Below are 24133 nucleotides of genomic sequence, written 5' to 3' on the forward strand. Positions count from 1 at the left end.
TAAGAGGCCAGAAACAAATCGTCCCTCCCACCTCTTGCCTCCTCCTCGCCCTCTCGAGTCCTTCCACGGAAGATGGAGAGAAAAAAAAAAGGAAGCCGAAGAAGAAAAGAAAAAAACAAAAGATAGAAGTGGCCACGATTCATATTGTAATTTCGAAAACAGGATCCATTTATCTTGCAGGGGCGAGGGAATTTTTACAGGAGATTCGTTATCCTCCGCCGTCCGGGAATAGCAGCGGCGTGGACGAAGAGGCAGGAGAGAAGAAATAAAATGGAAAAAAGAAGAGAAGAGAGAACGAAGAGACGAGGAGGGAGGAGATCGGCGATGAAGAAAGAAAGAAACGACGGTGCTGCTCATCGACTCGTGACCACAATGAACCGTTTCCGTGATAATAAAACTAAACGTTGTTTAATTTGTATGGAGAGGCCTTCCAGCTCTTTTGTCCCGGTTGTTCCGTGGCTTTTGTGAAACGCTCGAATACCTCGCGCTACGTTACGGTATAAAAATAGTGGATAAATCAAAAGGACAGGCAGAAATAGATACGAGATTGTTAAAGCCATGTACAAAACCTATAAAACGTAAATTGTACAACGGTGCGCTGTTTTTTTTTTTTTCAATTTCATTGTACCGTTCTGTGTCCTCCCTTTCCTTTCGCACGTCAAGTTCTGCAAAATTAAATTCAACGCGCTCTTTAAATCGAAGCAAACGTGAAAGTATCTCACTGTTCCTTTCCAAAGAATGGAAAATCTATTGATCGATGTATTAAAAGACATAGAGTTTCACACAGAAAAAGAAAATATATTGGCGAGTTTGAACTTGAACGCTGGAAAATACGAGAGTCCTACGAATCACGATACTCGTTGTCGTCGATCCACTTTATCTTGACACAATTTTGTCCAGATTTAACTGACATATTCACGACTCCGAGATGTATTTCCGTCATTGACAGTACCGAATTCGACGCTGATGATACCGAGACGCTCTGTGCAACAGGACGAAGGTGAAATCCAAAATCGAAGAGAAAAGGAATGAAAAAGGAAGGTGAAGAAAGGAAACTAACCGAACAGTCCTTCGTCAAACACGTTCCTTCGATACGCGTCTCTGTGTATCCTCCGCTTCGTCCGGTTGATCTTCAAAGGTCAACCAGATTGCGTAACCTCTTGATGGCCAGTGGATCGCGAGAAAGATCTCTGCGACGATTGCCTCGATGCACGATCGAGTGATCCGTAAACAAGCGATAGAGGTGAGTAGGTACATGGATGGCAAAATGCGGACCGAGGTCTGGCTGATGATCAGCAAAGAGAAAGAAGGACACGAGGTAACAAGGTGAACAAGAGAAAAAGAGAAGGTGGTTGTTGTTGACACTCGGGGTGGCGATTCTCGAACCAGGTGGCGGCCGATTGGCGGTGCTAAAATTGAGCGGAGGCGCGATTGGCCGAGCTTGCCTCGACCTCTTAGTCATCGTTCCGGATTTGGAAAATTGGCCAGTTGCCGAATTTCCTATGCCCTGCCGAAGGGTTTTCTTCTACTGTTCCTTAAGGAGATGCATCGGTCTGCAGAATCGAAAGAAATCGCTTTCTTTTTCTAGCAAAATCGTTGAAAATAGGACAATCTTGGCCAGACAATTAGTCCGTTTATTTTCATGAGCCATTTATTCCATTTAGTATCGTCGAAGTATTAGAGCGTGCTAACGTTATTATCATTTACACGATTAAAATTCGATTAACGCTTGAACTACCACATCAGTCAAATTGACTGGTTTTACAATTTCATTTTAAAATTCCTACTTCGTGTTATATTTTATTTCCACAATGATATAATGATTTTTACAACGATGACTAAAAGAATGATATAATGAGTTGTATTTTGTTTTTTATGCATTAAAACTCAAAATAATTTTGCATCAAGGCTACTTATACCAATACCAGTGAAAATGACTGGTACTTGTCAAAGCGTAAAAGGGTGCTGCAATCTGTTTATCGAACCCCAATCAACCAATTTCCTCGTTTTCTACAACTTGCCACACGTTTTTCAAATTTTCATCGCGTATCATTCCATATGACGATATCAGTTATCAGGAAAGTTCCGGATCGATCGCTAGATCGCTAGATGACAACACTACCAATACCTAACACTAAAAACACTAGCAATAATAGTCAAAATGACTGATTCTATAATTTTATAAATGTGTCAACCCTCGTTTAGAGATCCCAGATGGATTAATAATAAGAAAAATGTACTACATAACATTGAATTGCTTCTGTAAGAAAGTAATAAATCAATAAATATACAAATATTCTATTATTACGTATTTTTGAAAGACCAGCCATTTTGGCTGGTTTTGGTAGAAATAACTTCGTGTTAAGTATCGCTAGTTCTAGTGTTAAAATCTTTTTTTGAAACGTGTGTTAGTGACGCGAGTTGAAACTTTCCCACAGGAACAAGGCTACGTTATGGGTTACATCGACTCCCTTCTCTTTCATTTTACCTCCACTTCTTCGTTTCGCCAACGAAATTAGTTATTCCTTTCGTTGTAAGACAATTTTAAGGACATGTCGGTTTGTTTAGTACTTGCGGAATATCGCGAGTACAGGATTTCCCATTAAAAGAGAATCTAACAACGCAAGGATTAAGCTTGATTACCAGGATTACGAATGATTAGTAGCTGAAAGGTTTATGGCTGTATCGTTGTTAAAAAAGTGGTCAACGATTAAGATTACCGAGCTAATTGATACGTGTAAGTATATCATTTAGGTGAAATGTAAACCGTGGGTCTTATCGAGAATTATCTAAATTACTTTGGAAATTAGTCGCCTAAATTGGTTACTTAAGGTTTCCGTAGATCGTATATCAGTACGATCTTTTTTCTTTTATACGTCTTAACGATAAGCCGAGGCTCGTTGTCGGACATTACACGATACTAAGAAGCCTCAGTCAAAATTACCCAACGATTATTATTTTACACCTAATCCAAACTACATTCTACTCCGTTTCGTTCACTCCACGTTCGTCTTACATTCTCCTAGATCAAAATTCTATTACACTGGATGAATGAAAATCCCCAACTCTGTATGTTCTCATCTTACAAAAGAATATTATAATGGGCCACTGTTCCATTCGTTTCCGTCTTAGTTGCCTCTTCATTGTATACTCGCAGTGACTCACGGAAGTACAGGTTGTCTTCATTTCCAATTTCCAGTCATATTAAAATACTATTGCTCAGTCGCAAATTGACATTAAAATGAGAAGAGAGAATAAGTAAAACGTACTTATCCTGCCTTCTGCTCCGTGTTCTTCGATCGATTCAACTCACGTTGAATGTATTAACAACCACCAAAACCCATTAATTATCCAATTACTTGACACGACGGATCAGATCCGCAGACTAAAAAGACAATGCCCTTTAGATCGAAGCATTAGATTCAAGTGGAATCAAACGTACTATAAACTCTTATAATCCAAGTTACAGTACCACGCCAGAATAATTTACTTATAATTCTCAATGAGAATTGATTGTGAAAAGTCTACCAAATGAAAAAAAAGAAGAAAAATCTTACGCGAGTAATCGTCTCTCTATTTATAGAGAACGTTGCTACTTATTTCTGTTAAAAAATCGCCCGACATTCACAGCTTACTCCCAAAGGCGGAGAGTAAAAGAAAAACGCGTAGAAACGACACCGCGTTAGACCCAGAAAAAGAGGAAAGAAGAAATAAGAAGACGAGGAAAAGTAAGAACGGTGAAATGTCAACGTGCAGGGAGGAAACGAATGCTCGATGATTATCGTCGAGTTTTATTGCACGCCAGCCACGTTCCTCGGATCGTTTAATTTCTCGGAAAAACGCATTCACCCCATTCCTTCGCGGCTTGAAACCGCGTCGCGTTGGCCTTCGGATTATGCGGTAGGCAGAAAGCCGCGTTTACGCGACAGAACACTCGTTGGAGATGGATTCGAAACGGTGACCCTGGCTCACTGACCCTTTTTAACCAGGGAACCTTCGCTCCGTCTCGTAAACAGTGCGGACAGAGCGGCTCGAATGTCGCAATCGTATGTCGATCCCCGGCCGACTGGCTGCAGCATCCTTCGAGTTTCAACTTTTCTTTTTCTCATCAACGAGATCCGACCAAGAGCAAAAGAAAAGGAATTAACGCGTTTCCCACTGACAAACGCAGCCTTACAGTGCCTCGTATTCGGTTTCTCCTCTCGGATGGCTCGTTCCTTCGAGAATTTTCATCTGCAAGAGGATACATTGTTGCGAAATGTTTGGCCACGTCGATGGTTACTGCTTTACGATCCAATTTTCTCGTTAAAATGAATAATCTCGCCAAATATAAACTCTGCTCGAATCTACGAAGTATGAGCCGTAGCAACGATTGTCTTCTCCTAGTACTATCGGATATCGACGCAATCAATCGACCGAATATCGCTTTCCAATTATAAATAGTTTAACTCATTTTGGACAAGCGTACGATACTGCAAAAGACTCAAGAAGATTCATTCGCAATTTCACGATCAAAATATATCTTTCATACGATAATCACTTATTATTCACATTATAGTACCACGCCAGAATAATTTACTTATAATTTTCAATTGAATTGAATTGATTGTAAAATACTTCCAAATAAAAAAAAAAAAAATAAAAAAATATACCTTTGTCGAGGATAAAGAAGCGTGTCTGGGCACGTTTTAACTAGCTAGCTGTTGCGACCTCTTGTACTTAAAATGTTTTTTTTTTTAATTATTATTTAATTTGTAGTTTACAATTTGTCCAGCTGGACGTTCGGTAAATACCAAAATGTGTGGCAGAAAGTAAGCGATATACTCGTGAAACACAGAGTATGTATGACTGTTGTATAATATGGAATTAAGTTGTAACGAAATGACTGTTTTATTTTCTAATTTCATTAGCGACAGGCCTCGTCGTAGTACAAAATATTGCCGTTTCTTCGTGACGAGTATACTCGTCGAAGGCAGTTAACTCGTTAAGCGACAGCGTTGCAAGTGTTCGCGTTTAAACAAGTAGATGCTATCGATGAGATTTTATTTAATCGAGTATTAACTGGAATTTCGTGGCAGTAAGTGGGATTTCCATAAATGGAATTCTATCGTACTGTACGTTCTTTAGAACGAGCTTTTCATTTCAACAGACGGTGAACGAACAGTGCAGGAAGTCGTAAATTCCACGGCTTATCAGCTGGTTATTATCATTCGTAACGCGACAGGATCTACAAACGGCTTTATCATCGGCAAAGTTATGGATCTGTCAACGGTCTACATTCTCGACACAGTATTTCCATTACGAACAATCTTCTCGGAGATCGTGGTCTCAAGGAAAAGATCGACAAGATGGCCCTGGCAACAGCACTTCTTGCTATTTAAAATTCTCCTAAAACTCTTTACTCCCACTCTTTCTTCGTATTTGTTGAAATTTTGTTACACGAGTTGCAGCAAATGTAAGTTACCACGATAATCTCGAGTCTCTTTTTTCATCCAATTTCCTCGGATACAATTTTTTTTTTTTATTTAATTTGTACTTTACAATTTGTCCAGCTGGAAACTTGGTAAATTTTTCTAACTTGAAGATACAAATGTTCGATTTAATCATTGTGATATTTAAAAAGTAGGATGTTCAAAGCTTTTACAGACTATAACATGTATAGCAAACGTCGCTTATTTCCGTATTACAAAATATCTGATTTCTAAGAAATCCTTCTTCTGGTACGTTAAAATACTCTTCTACGTCGTTCATTTTTTATTTTCTGCAACGATGATTGGTTTTTCTTTGTCAGCTGATCAATTTAATTTTAACCAGTGTGTAATTAAAATTCCATCAGGATAACGATATTCCTTCGTGGATGACAATCCAGCGACTCGAAAATAGGAAGCCTTTCAACGTTTATCGGAAATCTATCGAGGCACGGTCTGTTGGACCAAGAATAAATGCGCAGTTGTATGCAAATGTTTTTAACGCCATTGATTCAAACGACGATCATGACGTCCGATCAGAGGAGAGTCAACGCGAGTCAGCCATTCTTAATTCCGTATATGTGCGATAATTGCCACGCTCGAGGGAACCGTCGACTAACGCAAGAATTTTAAATAGATCTTATCCCTTCGTAGCTGGCTGACGCCACTTTGCTGGACAAAAACAGCTTCCTTTTCGCGCTTCTTCGCAGATCCTCAGATCGAAAATCCGCAGTCTAATCACGATCATTTGTTATTTGCCTTTTCCTAAGTACGTTGCCCAAAGCAAATTTCTTCGAAGGCGCGTACTTTGCCGAAGGAAGTGTACAATCCTGTCGACCCTACAGCCAGTTCCGTTAATTACACCAGGAAACATAATCCATGAAAAACCATAATGCAACGCCTTCTTCCTCGTGCCTGCTCGTTAATCATTCGTCGCCAACAATTTCAGAAACACTTTATCATTGCACTCGGTTGCGAAGTTGCAACGAAAGTTACCGTTTTGTTACTTACCTTCTTACGTTTCTGCTACTTAGATAGTGTGATTCAAATTATCGACTGGAATTTCCCTGGCGATATCACCTTGATTTTGATACTTGGAAACTAGATTAGAAGCAAATAACGATGGAAAAGACTGGAAAGCGTGGCTGATTCTTCCGAATCCCATGTCGTTATAAACGCTTCTCTGTTTCAGTTTGTCGTCCGATTCCTAGTTCCTCGTTACGCAATCGCGTTAAACGATCGCGCAATATCGCTACTCATAGAAAGAAGACTAAAAAGAAAACACCTCACTGACCTCACTAAAGAAATAAAACAGTCAAATTCGAAGATGGTGTCCCGCTGGGATAGCCAACCACATGTTGTTTAGCGATCAAGTTAGAAAAATTTGCCGAACGTTCAGCTGGGAAAATTGCAAAGTGCAAATTAAATAACAAAAAAATATCGCTACCATTGTACCAAGTATTTTAATTCTCTTCGGATATATTTTTACCTGAAACGGAATAGCCAGAGCAATGGCTCGCAACCACGAAATTCGCGAAGTTTAGATAAGCGATAGATCGTCTTTACGAGAATACAGCTGCATAAATTTTTAAATCACTGTAAATTTACTTTTATTCAAATATATGTCGATGATTCAATTTTGTATCTAGGCTTCGAAATTCGTTTGATCATCGATTCGTTGACCGACGCGGGAGTCCCTGAAAATCCTGAAATTTCCAAGAAAAGAACAAAGAAAATGTATTTTTGCATGATATTCAAGAAATATTTCAACAATGGGAAAATACGATTCGGTCGAAAATGACTCAAAGAATGCGATAGGGTTAAAATTGGCTTCGTACGAATCGATCGGCTTTTTGGATCGATTCGTTGAAGGTTCGCCTTGCAGTTATCTTATCGTTGATACGACGACTTGTACTAATAACATTGGTTCCTCGAACGATAATATCCAGCTATTTACCCTGAATTATCGATACATCGATACACAATTTCAGGAAATGAACGAAAATTAAACGACATCTTCAATTTGCTTTCCGATAAAAATACGACGATAATTATTTTCGGCGTTTAAATGTACAAAGTATTTACTATTAATTGTAAACAGTATTTAAAGGTTTTTCCATTCTACGATACGTTCCTCAACCCGTTAAACTCGAATCGACCCTTGGAACCACTCAAATCAAAATTTACTACGAATAATTCCATCCAATTCCAATTCCAATTTTTCTTCCATCTTCAAACCTCTTACTCCAACGGCCATCAAACTCGAGGCAGAAGATTCAAAACGGGCAAAGGATTTTTTAATTTGAAAATCCAAGTATCTCGCTTTGGCATCAAACGTCGAATAGTCCAAACGATCGTTCTCAATATCAATCGTATCTGTCTTGTATTATTTCTTCTTTTCTAAGAAACGTTTTAAACAACTCAGAAACTCGAGTCGAGCCTCGTAAACGTTTCAAAGAAACTAGGAATCACTCAACGCGAAGCGGCAACAAAATATTTCCATCGTACTTGCTGAGTAGACCGAGTAGACTAAAACTGTCAAACAACCTAAACTACAACCGTGAAGTACCATTTATACTTTCTTCGAGCCTTTGACCTTCTTCCACGACCACCTCGAACCACCAAGCTCGCAGTAAACCCTGTCGGGCATCCGACCTGTGACAATCTACCAAAATAAATTTCTCGAAAGTCTGTAGCAGCCAAGTCTTCGAATTATTCCTAAAAACACGATAATTATTGAATCACGTTCTGGCAGAGGAACGCACGTACAGCCAATCGCTTTATCACGTCGCGGTTGACCTCTTTAGAGGCGTTGCAACGCGAAACTGGTTGCATAACGTTGTGTCATTAGACTTTCCTCGAAAAGCAACGCGTCCATAAATCCCTTGTAGCTGTTGACACCGCGTAACCGTACAGCGGGTCTTATTCACCGGTTTATTTTTAAGCGTATTCCCCTCTGTGTCGGTCCGAATTACGTAAGGAGCACGTTTGAAGGGTGAAACGTCGCCGAGAGTTCGGGGTGTGTTCCTCGCGAAGAGATGGAACCAGGCCAGTTGTCTTCGAAGCAGATTGTATTTCAACCCTGGGACGAAATTTATTCGACGTCCCTTCCCTTTTGACCAATTAATTTTCCTCTCCCACTCTTTATATTCCTGTTTCTTGTCGCGAACCAGTCGACGATTATTTATCGCTGGTTCTTTGCTTTCGCGATCAATCCTCGTTGAAGTTTAATCGTCGAGGACAAGTTATACGGCAGCCGAAACTTGAAACAAGTTATTCGACAGCTGTCTTAATCTTTTTACGAGGCTTCCGATTTTTCATCTACCTAATTTTTTACGTTAAACTTCTTTTCTGCGAATGTCTTGCGTAAACGTGACCAGGAATATTTAATAAACTGATCGAATTAGTTTTTCTCGGTATAAACGACGTACAATTTGATTTTATTCAGACGTCGTCAATGAAACGCTGAAAGTCATGGTACAAGAGACAAATCTATTAATTAGAAAATTTTCTATTTGTCGATAACCATCGATAATGGTTACTGGTAGCCACAAGAGAAACGTTGATCATTCATAACGATTATTCGCATAATCGGAGCAATTAAAAATGAATATTTTCTAATCATTTCATATTTTCAGAAATTTCTTAATAACCGACTTGCACTCGAATAAACATTAATTTTTTCCGAACGACTTTATTCCAAAAAATGTTATTTTGAATCTCTGATTTTACACTTATTCGTCCAGTACTCTTCGCACTGTATTCTTTGTTCGCTTTTGTTCCAACGAAATGTTCTCTAACTGCGATTAATAATAATAACAGCAATTATCACGAATCGCGGATTTGCGTAGATTGTCGCGAGCGGTTCCAGTACGAGATTGGTCGGCTAGCGTAGTCACCGGATTCCTCGTTTAACGATGATAAAAGCGCAAGGTCGTGATCGGTAAGGGTCAACCTTGTCACCAAGCTGTGCCAATTATCTCTCTTTGGATCGAGGTTCGCGAGACAGCACGAGCATCGCTGCAAATTCTGCGTGCAAATCCAACAAACCTCCGCTGTAATCCTCTTTCGAATTTATCCCAATCTAACTCTATTTGAAATTATCTTTACAAGCAACGAAATATGAAAATCGATTCCGATGTAAACGATATTTTAAAGCGCTAATAAAGCTTTGAATTTACGCGAGAAAAAATGTATTTTCAGCTGTTATCTATGAAATTATTCCAAGCTATCTACATTAGTATTTAAATGTATAGTACGAGCCCCATGGGCGAGACAGCTGGTCGCCTGCTGACCCCCATGACGCTACAAACGCTCGCTTCTCTTTTTTGTATCTACAGGGTGTCCAACGTGAATTGTACTCATCTAACGAATACGGATCTTAGGTTACAGAATTCCAAGCTTTCACGGGACAAATTAATCTTTACGGCTAAAGAAACGTACAAAAATCCGAAGAATTCCAACGTGGAACGCGCACGGTTAATCGAAGGAGAAATTTTCGATGTAGCTTCCTTAAAGAGGAAAGTAAGAAGAAGGAATGCGCGCTTTCTAAATATAAAAATACGATTTTCAGGCTGTAGAAATAGAGCTTAAAGAAGAAGAGATCGAATAAAGTCCTCGTCGTTTTCCGTGTAGATCGATAGAGGCGGAGTTATGTGGGCGATTGATCGTCAAATTAAGATTGATTATCAGGCAATCGTCGTGGGATGACTGGGAGACGAAGGAAACGCTCGATGGAAAGTCAGCCATTGAAATTCTAAAGCGTGTTTCCAGCACGTGGCTGCTTGTCGGGAAGCCCGAAATTGATGTACATTAACGATGCCCGTAGCGTGGGACTAAATCTTCTATCAGTCAGCTAGAACCTTTTGTTGCTTACAATTTAAGCCAGGTTTTTTTTTTATGAATCGAGCGACACAGTAAATGCTAAGGTCAATGAACGACGAATATAACGAGGAATCGTGTAACTCGATCTTGTAAATTGATTTATATCGCGCGGTTTGCTTGGTATTGGTAATATGATAAAATTAATTAGAAAACTAACATGAAACTAAAATAATTAGAAAACGTCTGGACAAATTTTCATTTGTATTCGCCAGTTTTATAAGGATAATTACGTGTTTGCTTCTTTCGCTGATATATCGTAAAGTAATTTTCCGTTGAAAAATCTTGTCGTTTACAAACATTCGAAAGGAATAATCCTTTACTGAAGGAAAGGGGTGGGTGGTTCGCGCGTTACGAGCCTGAAATGTACTTTGGGGTGCGATCGGTGATCGCGTGTGTCAAGGGGATGGAAGAACGAACAGCCGGCGCGGTGCAACAAAATCGTCGGTTGAAGAGAATTCGAAGCGGCGCGGCACGTTCTAGGCGATCCATAGATCGCGATTGATATTCCACGCGTGCGCCACGCTGCCGCATTATTCCGAGGCGTGCACGCCGTCTGAATAAAACGTTCATGCACCTTACAATCGGCTCTCGACGCCGATTTGTCGGCAAATTTGTCGATACCGATTGCTGTACTCGCGCGTCTGGGTCACGGACAATTTGCAAATTTATTCTACATATTCTCCTTGTAATTTTCCTTTTCCTTCGCAAATTGTACGGTACTTTAGGTCGTTCGTGATCAGTTTTGCGGAATCGTTGATATTCTTTCTTGGGTTTTAGAATGTACGAACGTGTGTAGATTTGTACAGACACGTATCGAGAAAGAAATATCTTGGAATTTTTTCATTTTCGTAATAGAAGAGTACCACGTACTGCGATTTTTCGACAGAGTCGAGAAAGAGAAAGAATCGTTGTGTCGGTGGATAGATCGTTTCAGCCGGGACACTTAAGCCTTGTAATCTCGTAATGCAATTCTTTCGGACGACTAATTCAACGAAGTGAGCAAATGGCCCCTTCCGTTCGGTTTTCTGAGGGGAACCAGACGAAAATCAATACCGGCTATACAAGCAGGCCCCCTATTCGTGCCTGGAAACCGCGAGGTTCCTGGGGTTTCGTGCAGAAACCAGGTTCCCTGTGTTATTTCGCGAATCAATAAATAATCTAGCAATTTTCTAAAGTTTTAGTTGTCGGTCGTTAAAGCGAAATATGAAATTTTCTGCAGCGTGCAACGAATAAATACGACATATATTTTGTACAGTAAAAAGACATTGTTTCGCAAGAGAAGCAGCAAGGGTATTGGCAAGTTGTAAAATGTGAAAATTATTGCTTGCCTAATCGATTATACGATTTAAATAAATTAAATTTAAATAATCTTCAAACTGTCCCATTTCGTTATTTCTTCGATTAATATCTTTTAATTGAACCCAAACATTCAAATAATTCCAAATCTACCATTTCACGTTCTATTCTCTTCGATCCTCTTAATTTCTCCTGTTGTCGAAATATAATTTACAAAGGTATTGGATATTTTGCAAACAAGTTACACCCAAATATTTGGATAATTTTCAAAGATCTTATCCCTTAAAAATTTATACGATTCTCGTTCCAAGATTTAAATACCTTTTCGCTCGGTCTTTTAATTCTCTTCTCTCCTTTCACTATTACCTTCAAAAATAAGGTTGAAGCAATTTCCAAGGCACCGTTTCACTGCCCATTGCTAACAAGAGTGTCTGTAGCCGTTCTTTCAGCTCGCTCGAACAACAATACGATTCTTTCATTGACCGTTCCGTTGCACGAGCGCAATATTCGTGGCGAGAGCCGGTATCAGCCGCCTGACAATCGTTAATTCTTCACGCGGGGCAACAATTGTCAGTGGTTCTCCGGTCTGGCCACGATAAACGCGCGTGTCCCCTGTAATTGCTTCCTGGTCCCCCTTTGTGTTCGCCTTTTCTTTGCTTTCGTTCCCCGAGGATCCAAGTCGTACTGCGCCGCCATTAAACATACATGCTGTCGGCCATTTACGTAACGCACATCCGGTTCGATAGATTTACCGATAGACCAAGCTCGATTTTACCGTTTGTCCTGCGAACGTTCCGTTTTGCTTTTAAAAAGTAACGTTGTCTTGAAAAACCGCGTTTCGCAATAGTCGTCTGGTCGGCTTATTGAAAGAAAAAAATACAAAACGTTCTAGAACAGCCTTTATGCCGCGCAATTAATTTCTTTGAATATCTTTTCACACGTACGTAGGTCTCGTTTGAGAAAAGGAAACGTTTCATTTCCAATTGTTCGCGTATTTTTTGCCTCGCCGATACGGACGCGCGATACGGCGAAATTCAAAAGTATAATAATAAAAGAATAATAATAATAAGCACCCTTTCCGACGACCCAATTGACCCTTCGTCCTATGAAGGCGAGATATCTTGGCACACCGTGTAAGTATGTAGGTCGAGATTTAGCGCCAGCGCCTCTGAGAAAACGACTGGTTCGCCTGCCAAACAGATCGAATTCTACGAACGCTATAAATCGATTCATACGTATCTACCGCGAACGTATAGATGAGAACGTAGATCTCGTTCTTCTCCGACACGTTCCGCGAACGCGAACTCTGTTTCGGCCGCTCGTCTCATCCGTTATTGCTCAACAATCGTGATTCGACTAACGACGAAAGGTCGCGAACGTTCCGGCTCCAATTTGGACGGAACGTTGTTCGTAGGCTCGAACAATAGCCAAAAATATACTACTCTGTACACGTGCATATATTTTCTAACAATTTGAGTTTAGCGAGTGAAACAACGTTAAACACGTTCGACACGTTACGATATAACGCGCGACCCGTTACGATATAACGCGCGACCCGTTATAAATAGAAAACAATTTTGTTAACAATTATTTTGTTCCCAACTTACGCTACATACTCTACAGCGTTTTAAAAATGAAACAACCGGCTATTTTGTTTTCCTGTCGCGACAGGTAATTTTAGAGACTCTCGATTATAGCCCGCTTTGATTATTTAACACGTTGTATTTAATTATTCAGAGGTTAATTAGCTAATATTATACAATTGGATTTAATTTATATAAAATTTCTATACAACTTCACTACGAGTTTTTCAACGGGATATTTATCTTGCTTTTCGATTGTTTCGTATCGTGGCTCTGCTCTCCTGTTTAATCGTAAACCGACGTCAAATTCGAAATATCCATAGAAATTTATTCGTCAAATTTATTTTTCTCCCGCGATCTTCGCAAGATATGTAAAATTTCCTGCAAAGCTGTCGCTTGTTCGCGTCGCAAAATTATCTACGAAACCTATATTTTCCCCTATTGACCGATACAAGCGATGAGAAGGTGGACAGAGAAGTTGGACGATGGGTACCAGTTCGCCCACGGCAGCCCAACACACGACCCAACTGTTCTCTCGTGACCAAATCGAGCACGGTGTCCTCTCTTCTGGCCCGCTATCACTGCGAAAATTTACGCCTCGTCGTTTTTACCGTTCAATTTATTTGATCGTCGTCCCTCTATACAGCTACTTCTATCCTGTTCCTCTCTCGAATAGCGTTTGGTTTGGTCCGTTATCGAGTCGTTAAATTCATATTTTAAGACCACTGCGCGATAGAATTTTATTTCCATCGGGAAAACATCGTGCGCGCTTATTCGCGTATGGATATGAGAACGTAGGAAAGGAAGAAGACAGACGAAATTCGATAGAAGAGAGAAACGAAGCGAGAGGCGAGTGGAGAGGATGAGAAACGGAGGTGGGAAAGAAATAAAATGGAAAGCGAGGAGAAAGCAGGAAAAGAGTCAGGGCCAGATGGAAGAAAAGAGATTGCGGAACGAGAAATAAAACTGCGTTTCGCCGAGATTTCGTTCGAACCGAAACGAATCGAAGTGGTTAATTGCACGGATAATGTTCGCTTCGATGATTGTGCAAAGAGCTTACGCAACGTTCTCGGTGATATATTTCTTTCTTTTTAATTTCCAGTATGCTATTACCAGCGGTAGCTCGTATGCCGTTAAAATCAAACGTTACATCGCTCTATGAAGTATAATCATCAACCTGATTTATTTATAACGTGGATAAAATATATAGAAATTAAACGGATCAATTTAAACCATACTAAATATTAATTCAACTCTAAATGATAGATTTGGAGCAGATTATTCCCGAGTACACACACATACACGTACATATTTTTTCTTCGCGTAGATCCGATGCTGCAAGAAACAAAGTCCTATCATCGAGTGCTATCGTAATTCGAGTAACGTACCACCGTACGATAAAAACCGTGAAAATTTTCACGACAAGCCGATATCGATCAATCCCATTACCCCACTCGTGCAAGTATTACGAAAACCGAATAAAAGCTGTTTATCCGCTGGAATTATCACAGGCGACCCTCTAAACTTTAAACCATGGCAACCTTTTCACGGTCTCGTTCTTGCCGAGCGTGTTGCATGCTCGTTGCAATTACGCCAGGTCTCGGCGTGTATTGCGAGGATCGTGGCTCTGACTCAGCGAACGATGACGTAGTTTGATACGTGCTACGTAGCCGGCTATGTTGGTTAGAGAGAATACAAACACACGTGCGAGAGTAGACGTAGAAAAGGAGCAAAACGCGGGAACGAAAGCACGGTTGATGCGGTTGCAGGGTGCACGATGACGCGGTTAGTCTGTTTACCGCGATGACGTAGGTCAGTTATCCACCTCGATAGAACTCCACGTCCCCGTTGCGTAATCGCCACGTGGGGATTTATTCGTGACGTTTGTTTTCGTCGTAGTACGTTGGCCCCTGTCGCCTTTTTCTTTCCTTCTTCTTTTTTTTCCCCAATGCCAAACAAAGGTATATCGCTTTTTACGTTTGTTTACGATAATTTGGCGATTAGTTAAATTGTTCTTCTTTTTCTTTTTCTTTTTTCAAATATCGCAAGACTTTCCCCGAAACGAAAGTATTCGAACGAGTTTCGATCGATCGGTTTATTCGATTCGCTGGAGATTTATAGTCGCGAGAATATAAATTTGCATAATCGCAGGCTAAATAGGACGAATCCTGCGATTTCTTGAGCAAATTCTTGCAACTTCGGTATCTTCGCTTTTGCGTTAATTATATGCTGCCCAACGATAACACGATGTTTCACGAGCGTCTCGTATAAGCAACAACCGTGACGTAAGGATTTATGGGCTCGGTGTCGTAATTATTACGCGATAGAAACGCGATGGATTTTGAAGTCGAGGCCGGCCTTGTTAGCGCGAAACAAGTACGCACTAATTTGCTTGCTTCCTTTCTTTCTGCTCGGTGAATGGCGAAAGCGAATCCCATCGATCGATAATTAACCTGCTAATTATTTCGTGTACGCGAAATAAAAAGTGATTTTATGGAAGAACGTTTCATTTCTTTCACGCGAGTTATTTAATCGTATCGTATTACGTTCCATCGTTTGTCGTATTGAGGCTTATGCCTATTGAAATCCTTTTGCGCGTTTTGTATCGGCACGCTCGATACATTTTCGCACGAATTAATCGAACACGGAAAAAGAGAATAGAAAGAGTAAGAATGCAAAGAAAAACGCATATGTTGTATCGATGTAATATCGATAATTGTCCTTTTTTTTTTTTTTTTTTTTTTGAATATATAGATCGTTGTAATTGAGCGCTGCATTTGTAGCTTATTTGTATTTGATATCGTATTTCTCGAAACGAATCTCCGTTTTAATTTCCAGTATAAACTTGGTTTTATCGGGCTGATATTTGCTGTATCAAAATCGAACATATGCGAGCGACGTATTTTGCTTCTAAACGAGTTTACTGCTGAATCATCTTTTTATGCAAATAAATAACGCAATTCATCAACTTGTAGAAGAATCTATTCGTTTTTTTCCTCGGCTTCTCGCATAAACACATTCGCGATCGAAAGAAGCAGAGAATAAGAGAAGAGAGAATTTTGCTATAACAACAGATCTAAAAAAAGTAGACCTCTTTCTACTCTAGCTGTTGAAGGTCACCACTTTTAAGAAAACTCTACATCTGGTTCTTTTAGCTTTCTAAAGCACCGAAGCCATCGACAGCGTGTAGACAAAAGACTGGGACGAAGGCAGACCGTAAACAGTCGACGGGCGACGTTGGCTTTTTGGAGTTTTTTCAGTTATAGAGCAACACTGCTAGCGTGCGGATTTGCGCCAGCTCAAATTATTATTTCATTCTTATACTTTTCACTTCTGTATTTAAAATATATTTTTCTACCTTATAATTTATCCACGCGTCTATCTCTTTATACATCTAATAACCTCAACACTAACAAATCTCTTTAAATTCCAACGCGTTATATCTTTTTCTGAAATTCTAAGTCGTTTTCATCGACTGAAATACTTCGCAATCGTTTCTAGTTAATCTGCCGATCTTCCACGAAATTTAGTTCGATTCGGTTGAATTCTATCCGATTTGATTAAATTCAATTAATTTTACGTCGCAGATAAACTGTCTTTTCATTTGCTTGGCAAGAGAAAAATGAAAAGTAGCGTAGGATGCAACGTTATGAAATGGTTACGAGGCGAAATGAGGTCGTACAATGTTCACGATTACGGCCTTATCTACGAATAGATAACGATAACGTACAACGATAAAAACAAAGCGTTACGCTGGCCACAGGAACAGATAAGGTGAATTTTTCTCGTTAAAGGACATCGCTGCATACTATGCGTTCTAACTCTTTGTTTCTCTTTTATCGTTGCTTATCAGTCGAAACTGTTATCGTAGCGTACGCGTAAAATGGCTATTGCGTCGTGTTCCTATCTCGATATCGAAGGATAACGAAAATACGTCACGAGTTTTCTCACCGTTCGTAACAACCTTATCTCTCGTAGCAGTAAACAACCAGACGAGAGTACTCAAAGACGATTGTTTGATAATGAGATTTGTTTACCTCTTCATTCGTTTTATCTTCTACTTCGAAATTATTAATGCTACATTGATTATTTCTCGTATCAAATTGTGATACACGAACAAGATAAACGATAAAGATACAAATAGACAATTAATTATCTGGAAAATAAAATTGCTGGTAAATCAAATTTCTGGTATGTACGTACATGGTTTGATCGTAAATCCACCATCATCGACTATGAAATAATTTTTGAAAAATCCAATCCTATTGCGATTGTTGATTAAAAGGAGAAAAATATATTTCAGGTAGCTACCAGGACGGTTTGTGGAACGACACCGAACCGGTGTTCGGTTCGAGATCGGGAACACCGTAACTGGATACCGTTCAAATATTATCGAAAACATGGGATCTCCGTTGGAACGTTGTTTATCCATTCGACAAGTACGTGAGTCACGTATCTATGCGACAATCCGAATGGCCTGGCATACCAGCAGGTACGAATCACTTACGTGATCGTTAATGAAGCGGCCAGCTGTCTGGAATTGCTGTTACAAACGATCACCGATCCATTAAAAGTAAAACCGCAGCCAGAACGCCACGCCCTTCAATTAAACGTTGGTTCGATGTGCTCTGCACGACGATAGAATTTCTAAAATTCTTTTTCCTCTTAGCTTATCACTATGAGTATTTTTATAATTAGATACTTACTTTAATAATTAACACTAGAACTACCGACGGTAAACGCGAAACTATTTCTACCAAAACCAGTGAAAATGACTGGTCTTTAAGAAATACGTAATAATAGAATATTTTTATATTTATTGATTTATTACTTTCTTACAAAAGCAATTCAATGTTATGTAGTACATTTTTGGTATTATTAATCCATCTGGGATCCCTAAACGAGGGTTGACACATTTATAAAATTATAGAACCAGTTATTTTGACTATTATTGCTAGTGTTTTTAGTGTTAGGTATTGGTAGTATTAGCATTTAGCGATCTAGCGATCGATCCGGAATTTTCCTGATATCTGATATCGTCATATCGAATGATACGCGGTAAAAATTTGAAAAACGTGTGGCAAGTTGTAGAAAACGAGGAAACTGGTTAATTGGGGTTCCATAAACAGATTGCAGCACCCTTTCACACTTTGACAAGTACCAGTCATTTTGACTGCTATCGGTATAAGTAGAGTTTATTATATTATTCTTTTAGTTATCGTTGCGAAAGTTATTACATCATCGCGGAAGGAAAATATAACATGAAAATAAAATTGTAAAACCAGTCAATTTGACTGGCGTGGTAGTTTTAGTATTAAAAAACTAAATGTTATTTTCTCTCGTCGTTGCCTTCGGTTCTGACGCTTATGCCTCGCGATGAAACCTAACCCTAACACAATCGAAACTTACTTTAGCGGGCCACCTATTGGCCAGATATATGTGTAATCTTGAAATTGGAAATTAAACAAAGACGAATGAAATGGAAACGCAGCGATTTCCATTTCTGCGGATACAAATATCGTACGACTTAAATTGAGCGAAAGGGAACCGATGAATTTGAATACAGCAGAGCCGAGTAGAAAATTCGTTATGTCAATGAGATTGCGAGTGCGAGCGAGACGTGTCAACTCGTGTTTCCTGGTTAACGCGTTCAAGCTAACCACGAGGAAGTATCGACGTCACGAATGACGTGGAATAGTAGAGAAAGGCGGGAATCCGTGGATGCTTTCGATGGCTTCGATTCTCGGAAGAATCGATCCAGTGAATGAGGTCGCTCGAAGGAATTCGAGTGGCCGTGAATCATCGCCAGAAACCGGAACTACGCGCGCCGCTTTGCCGTAAATCCTGCACCGATCGTGAATGAAATTTTCTCGGAACTCGGAACTCGCCGATATTGCGTAGTACTACGGCAACGTTTCTTTCATTCCACGGTAGTTCCACGAAAAATGTGTCGACGTGAATGATTTTCTCAATGAACAGATTTACAAGACAATTCATTATCGATTCGAGAGTAGAGACAGTATTTTGAGAATTAATCGATGCACGTGCGTTTCCGGTTGTAATTAGTCGCGTCGTCGTTAACGCGTTTAGCGTAGATCACGTAAAAACACGTCTTTTTTATATTTAACACACGTCGAACGTGTTGCAGGAAATATCTGGTGATTTAAACGTACATTTTCTATGTACATATTCAGATTGTTTATTTTATCGTTATTCGATGATTATAATATTGATTTTGCTGCGTATTAGAAACTAATTTCTGTTGTTATTTCTGTATTCAAAGATAGGATCACAGTAGCTATTATTTTATTTTTTGGATAAATCTATCACACAATTCTGAGCCGAAAAATCTTTATTGTACTTTCTTACATGGACTAGGGATAAAAACAAAAGAACATCTTAGACCTATCGATTAAATCTATCGATTGTATCTAGAACTATCTTCTAGTTACTATTTATTGTAACTAGCGCATCTGCATATAGATGGCGAGCGCGAGCTCACGTTGTCATTTTCAACAATTTCCAAGTTTCGTTCGTATTAAATTATCTAGCAGTTTTGCCCAATTTTATAAACAATTTGGTATGCAGCGTGTCCTGTAACCGATAAGAAGCGATTCTTCCTGAAAAGAGAAATATATTAGGTTGTCTGAAAAGTGTCTTTCTTTCGCTTTTTACAACAGTGCATCTTCGTACAAACGTGAAAGCAAATCTGTGAAATGTCGCGGTGTTTATCTCAACAGAACAAAACGGATTGTACATAATTCGACGAAATAATATAAAACAAAAAACGTTGTGCGTCTGTTATTTTCTCATAAAACGAAAGAAACTTTTCGGACAACCTAATAGTTAACAGTATACTTGAACTTGGTTAAGTATCGACTAGGTATAAGTAAACGGTCAGAGATACGTTAAGAAACATAAGAAAAACGTAGAATTAAAGTTTTCCATGTAAGACCTTGTTTTCGAGAAAATAATGTTTGCACATGTTCGGATAGGAACTGGTGCGATGCACACGCGCGATATATTTTCAAATCAGCTTTTCTCGAAGACGAAAGATTTTACAAGACGGAAGAATTTTACAATCAATTCTCATTGAGAATTATAAGTAAATTATTCTGGCATGGTACTATAATATATATAATAATAACTGATTATCGTATGTTTGATTCTAGCTGAATCTAATGATTAATCAACGATGTAACATAAAAGATACTCGGAGATTTACGATTCGCTTCACACTTTCCTAAGGAAATATCAGCTGACAATGAAATTTCCAAAAATTTCCATTATTCATGAAGAGTATTCGCATTTCCAAAGATATTCAAAGACCGTCGTGAGCCAGCGTAGATTTGTCACGCAGCAACGACTTTCCGCTTTCCTCTACCCACGCGTTGAAAACGGGCAATTGAAAATTCACTAATCGCTTTCGTTGCAGCTTAAAGCCGCGCAAGGTGGAACAGGGTGGAAAAACATGGTTGGCCACGGTGATGAGGAAAAGGGGCAGAGGGTGAAACTCGAGCACGAGTAGCACGACCCAGAAAATGAGCGCAACAGGTGGTGGCAGGTATGCGGCTGCCGGGGGATGACAAACCGGTGACTCATGGGGTTACACCGGGAATGTTGATCGTTTCTCCTGGATTCCTGCCCTCTTGAACCGCTCTTTCAGCTTTCTACCCCGCTACGTCTTTACCTGCTGACTCACAATCCGCTCGCACGACTCTTCCTACATTCTTACACCTGAGGAAACACGGGACGATTCTTTGCCCGGGACAGTCTGTTCAATGGACACTAATGACCCCTGTGGGGTTTCGGTTTATTCCTTCGACGTCTCGTAGCTGTATTTGTTCCTTAGGAACATAGCTCGACGTTATAATTATCTTTGGAAATTAGAAAATTACCTGCGACGCGATATATCTTTGTTACTCTGACGAATTCGTCAAAGGGAATTTAAGCGTAGTGCCACGTATTTAGGGGAATTAGTTGTCGAAATGAAGTTTAACGATTCGGTCGAGCATCGAGTTGCGCGAGAAAAGATGTTAATTATTTTGAAAAAAAATTCTTAAGTTTCAAAGTCTATTGGGCGCATCTCGTAGACTTTAACAGCGGATTTCTAGATAACTGTAATGGTTTTTGAAGAATCACAAGAATACTTGGGGACGTCATTCTAAAGGTCGCTGGTTATCGCCAAGAAGAGAAAGAAAAAATAGAATTCTTTTTATCAATCAATAGCAATTGTTCCCGGACCAATGGTATACCGATCGATCACTAGTCCGCTACGAAAAAAGTATCGTCTTCACGTGTACAAACATCGCAATCTTATCTCCTAGTGAACGGTTCAGTTGTACTGCAATTACAATAACTGCAATTATCTGTTGGATCTACGGTTCGAATAACACGTTCGATAAAAATAGACGATACGCAGGAATTCTGTTTTTCTCGAACATCTTCGGAAGCAGAAATATCGACGAATTTCGATTTCAGTGAAAATATTATACGCAACGCGTACGCAAAAAAGTTTTATCGATAGAGCTGGTATTCGATCGATATTAATAAAAATTTCAGACTCAGCCACCTGTTTTATCGACCGATGTGTTTAATATCTAGTAATCGCACTGTGAAATTAAAATTGGAACACGAAACAACGAGGGTTTATGTTGATAATTAAGTAACAGAAGCTTTAAATGCCATTACCACTGGCCTAATCGCATCGACCGGGAGGAATGTCGGTCCTATCGGTTTCTTATGCTCTTCGTATCAATAACTTGGCCTGTACTGTTACACCATTAAATAACGATAGCCCGTAAGGTTGATAGTCGTATCAGACGCGTCACTGGCGTATGGAGACAGACGAGAATTATCGTCCCCTCCGGATAACATTTCGCGAAACGATCAAACAGGAAATTCTGGATCGAACGTAGCAAGCTAAAGTTTTACTATATTTCGGTCGATAATAGATTCGCTATTAACCATACGATAAATCAAACTCGGATTTCAATAGGATTGTGGATCGCCGCGAACTAGGTCTACGTAAAGTTAGGGATACTTATGTTTACAATGAAAGCAAACTAACCTCCGAATATGTACAGAGTAGCCTGTACCTGGACGAAATCAAGGCTAGACTTGGATTATGCTGGTTGAGGTCAGGGCTAAGCATACTTAAACTAGGTCTTTCGTTGAATCTTTCAGTAACGAAGCGCAACAGAATCGATTGTTTTCTCAAAAAACACTACCATCCGTCTTAATTTAAATCTAACAATTTCGTAATCCATAAATCTTGCAAACGATAAACCATCTATTTTTGAAAATCTAGTTGGGTAACCATAAAATTACGAAATTGATTCTTCTTCTTCTTCTTTTTTTTTTTTATACCATCCAAGACCAGGCACGGTGAAGCGAGAGAAACGATCGATTTAATTCGTTTCTCAGAAAATAAAACAAAAAAAAAGAAGAAGAAAAGAGAAGAAAAAGATAAAACAACAAAAACAACGGACGAAGCAAAACTATTTATTTTTACTCGTCGCTGAATCCTCCAGTTTCTTGCTGTCGCTCCGCTCCCACCTCTCTCGTAAACTTGTTCCTTTTCCCTTCTGCTGTTCCGCTTTTTCGTTTTCTCGCTGTTTGCTCCTTTTGTTCAGGCTCTTTTTCTCCGGCCATAGCGAAAAGAAATGGATCTGCGGAGCGTGGCGTTTGGTGGGCGGATCGATGACCTTGAATCTGGCTGGAGGCACCATGAGTCACGCTGCGGATTTCGTGTTTCCAGGAAAATTTTCCTGCTAACGCGACAATCGATGCGAAGAGAGAGGAAGAGCGAGAGAAAGAGATGAGCTTCCTGTACGTAAAGGAACCACTAGCCGCTCGTAATTTATCTGAGTCAGCCGGTAGTGCACGCGCGTGTAATCGTCGATGGGCTTCGAAGAGTTGGCTTGAATTTTTTATTCTGCTTAATTCGTTTCATGGACAAGCCGTGGGCGAGTGAAGCGACGATTTTTTATACAGGCGACTGAAACACACGGATCAGAGGATTTGAACGAAGAGATACTTCGAAGAGGTTCAGCAGTTTTGACCATCGATGAACTTTCCAACGTTTGCCAACGGTTCGTTTTTTTCCTCGTCTCACGAATCGTTGCATCGCGAAGCAATAAAACAACAATTCTTCGACAGAGAAGTCGGACGAATCACGACGACACGTATATAACTGTAAAGAATTTCACGAACGTTGCAGCATGTTCGTACACGTTCTCTGGTTACGTCGATAAGTTAGAAAAATGAAACATTTCTGTAAAGCAGAGGGGTGCGCTGCCTGAAACGTCTCAACCTGATACTCTTCCGTATCAGCGTACTATATACCAGGTCGTATTTCTCATCTTTAATATTTCCATACTCCTCGCTTTCTTCCTTGATGAAATTTTATAATTATAATTTCTCGATTAAATTGAATAAACGATAGATTTTTAAATAAAGCTACTGCGAAGCTGAAGCAAAACATCTGACGTCTCTATTTGTCATTCAATCCTGTAAAAACATTTGCGAGAAACGACGATCGTTCAGCGGAGATAATTCGCCGAATAAACGTTTCCTTCGTCTGAAATTCTACACCGTAGGCGTCCGACGGAGTTTCAAAGGTGAACGAGGTAAACACGGGAGGACGAACGATTGGCGATATAAGCGTGTGCCTGTATTGGCGATCGAACGGATGGCAGTGGCGACCTTTAAGGTCCTAATGACCGGCTAAACTCGGAGGAAACTGCGATCGAAGGTGCTGATCGATCATTGGAACGCGAACGGTTTGCCCGAGGCTTTTCACAGTCGCCTTTTAAAGAGACGAGATAACGTCGATAACTGGACAATCCGAGACCAGCTCAAGACCAGTTTTCCCCTTTCGGTTCTTGCCCGTATATTGCG

At 39.8% G+C, this 24133-nt stretch overlaps 1 long non-coding RNA gene across 1 annotated transcript in view; it reads left to right on the top strand.

Annotated features, from left to right (window-relative positions):
* LOC122570729 overlaps positions 1 to 23713 on the top strand; it is a 79197-nt gene extending 55484 nt beyond the window's left edge. Inside the window, exons 4-5 of the long non-coding RNA XR_006317895.1 lie at positions 17535 to 17723; positions 20667 to 23713. This is a non-coding gene — a long non-coding RNA (uncharacterized LOC122570729). The remainder of the gene's footprint in view (positions 1 to 17534; positions 17724 to 20666) is intronic.
* Positions 23714 to 24133: the final 420 nt, after the last annotated feature.

This window comes from Bombus pyrosoma, linkage group LG9 (assembly GCF_014825855.1).
Source record: "Bombus pyrosoma isolate SC7728 linkage group LG9, ASM1482585v1, whole genome shotgun sequence".
In the NCBI taxonomy this organism is placed as follows: domain Eukaryota; kingdom Metazoa; phylum Arthropoda; class Insecta; order Hymenoptera; family Apidae; genus Bombus; species Bombus pyrosoma.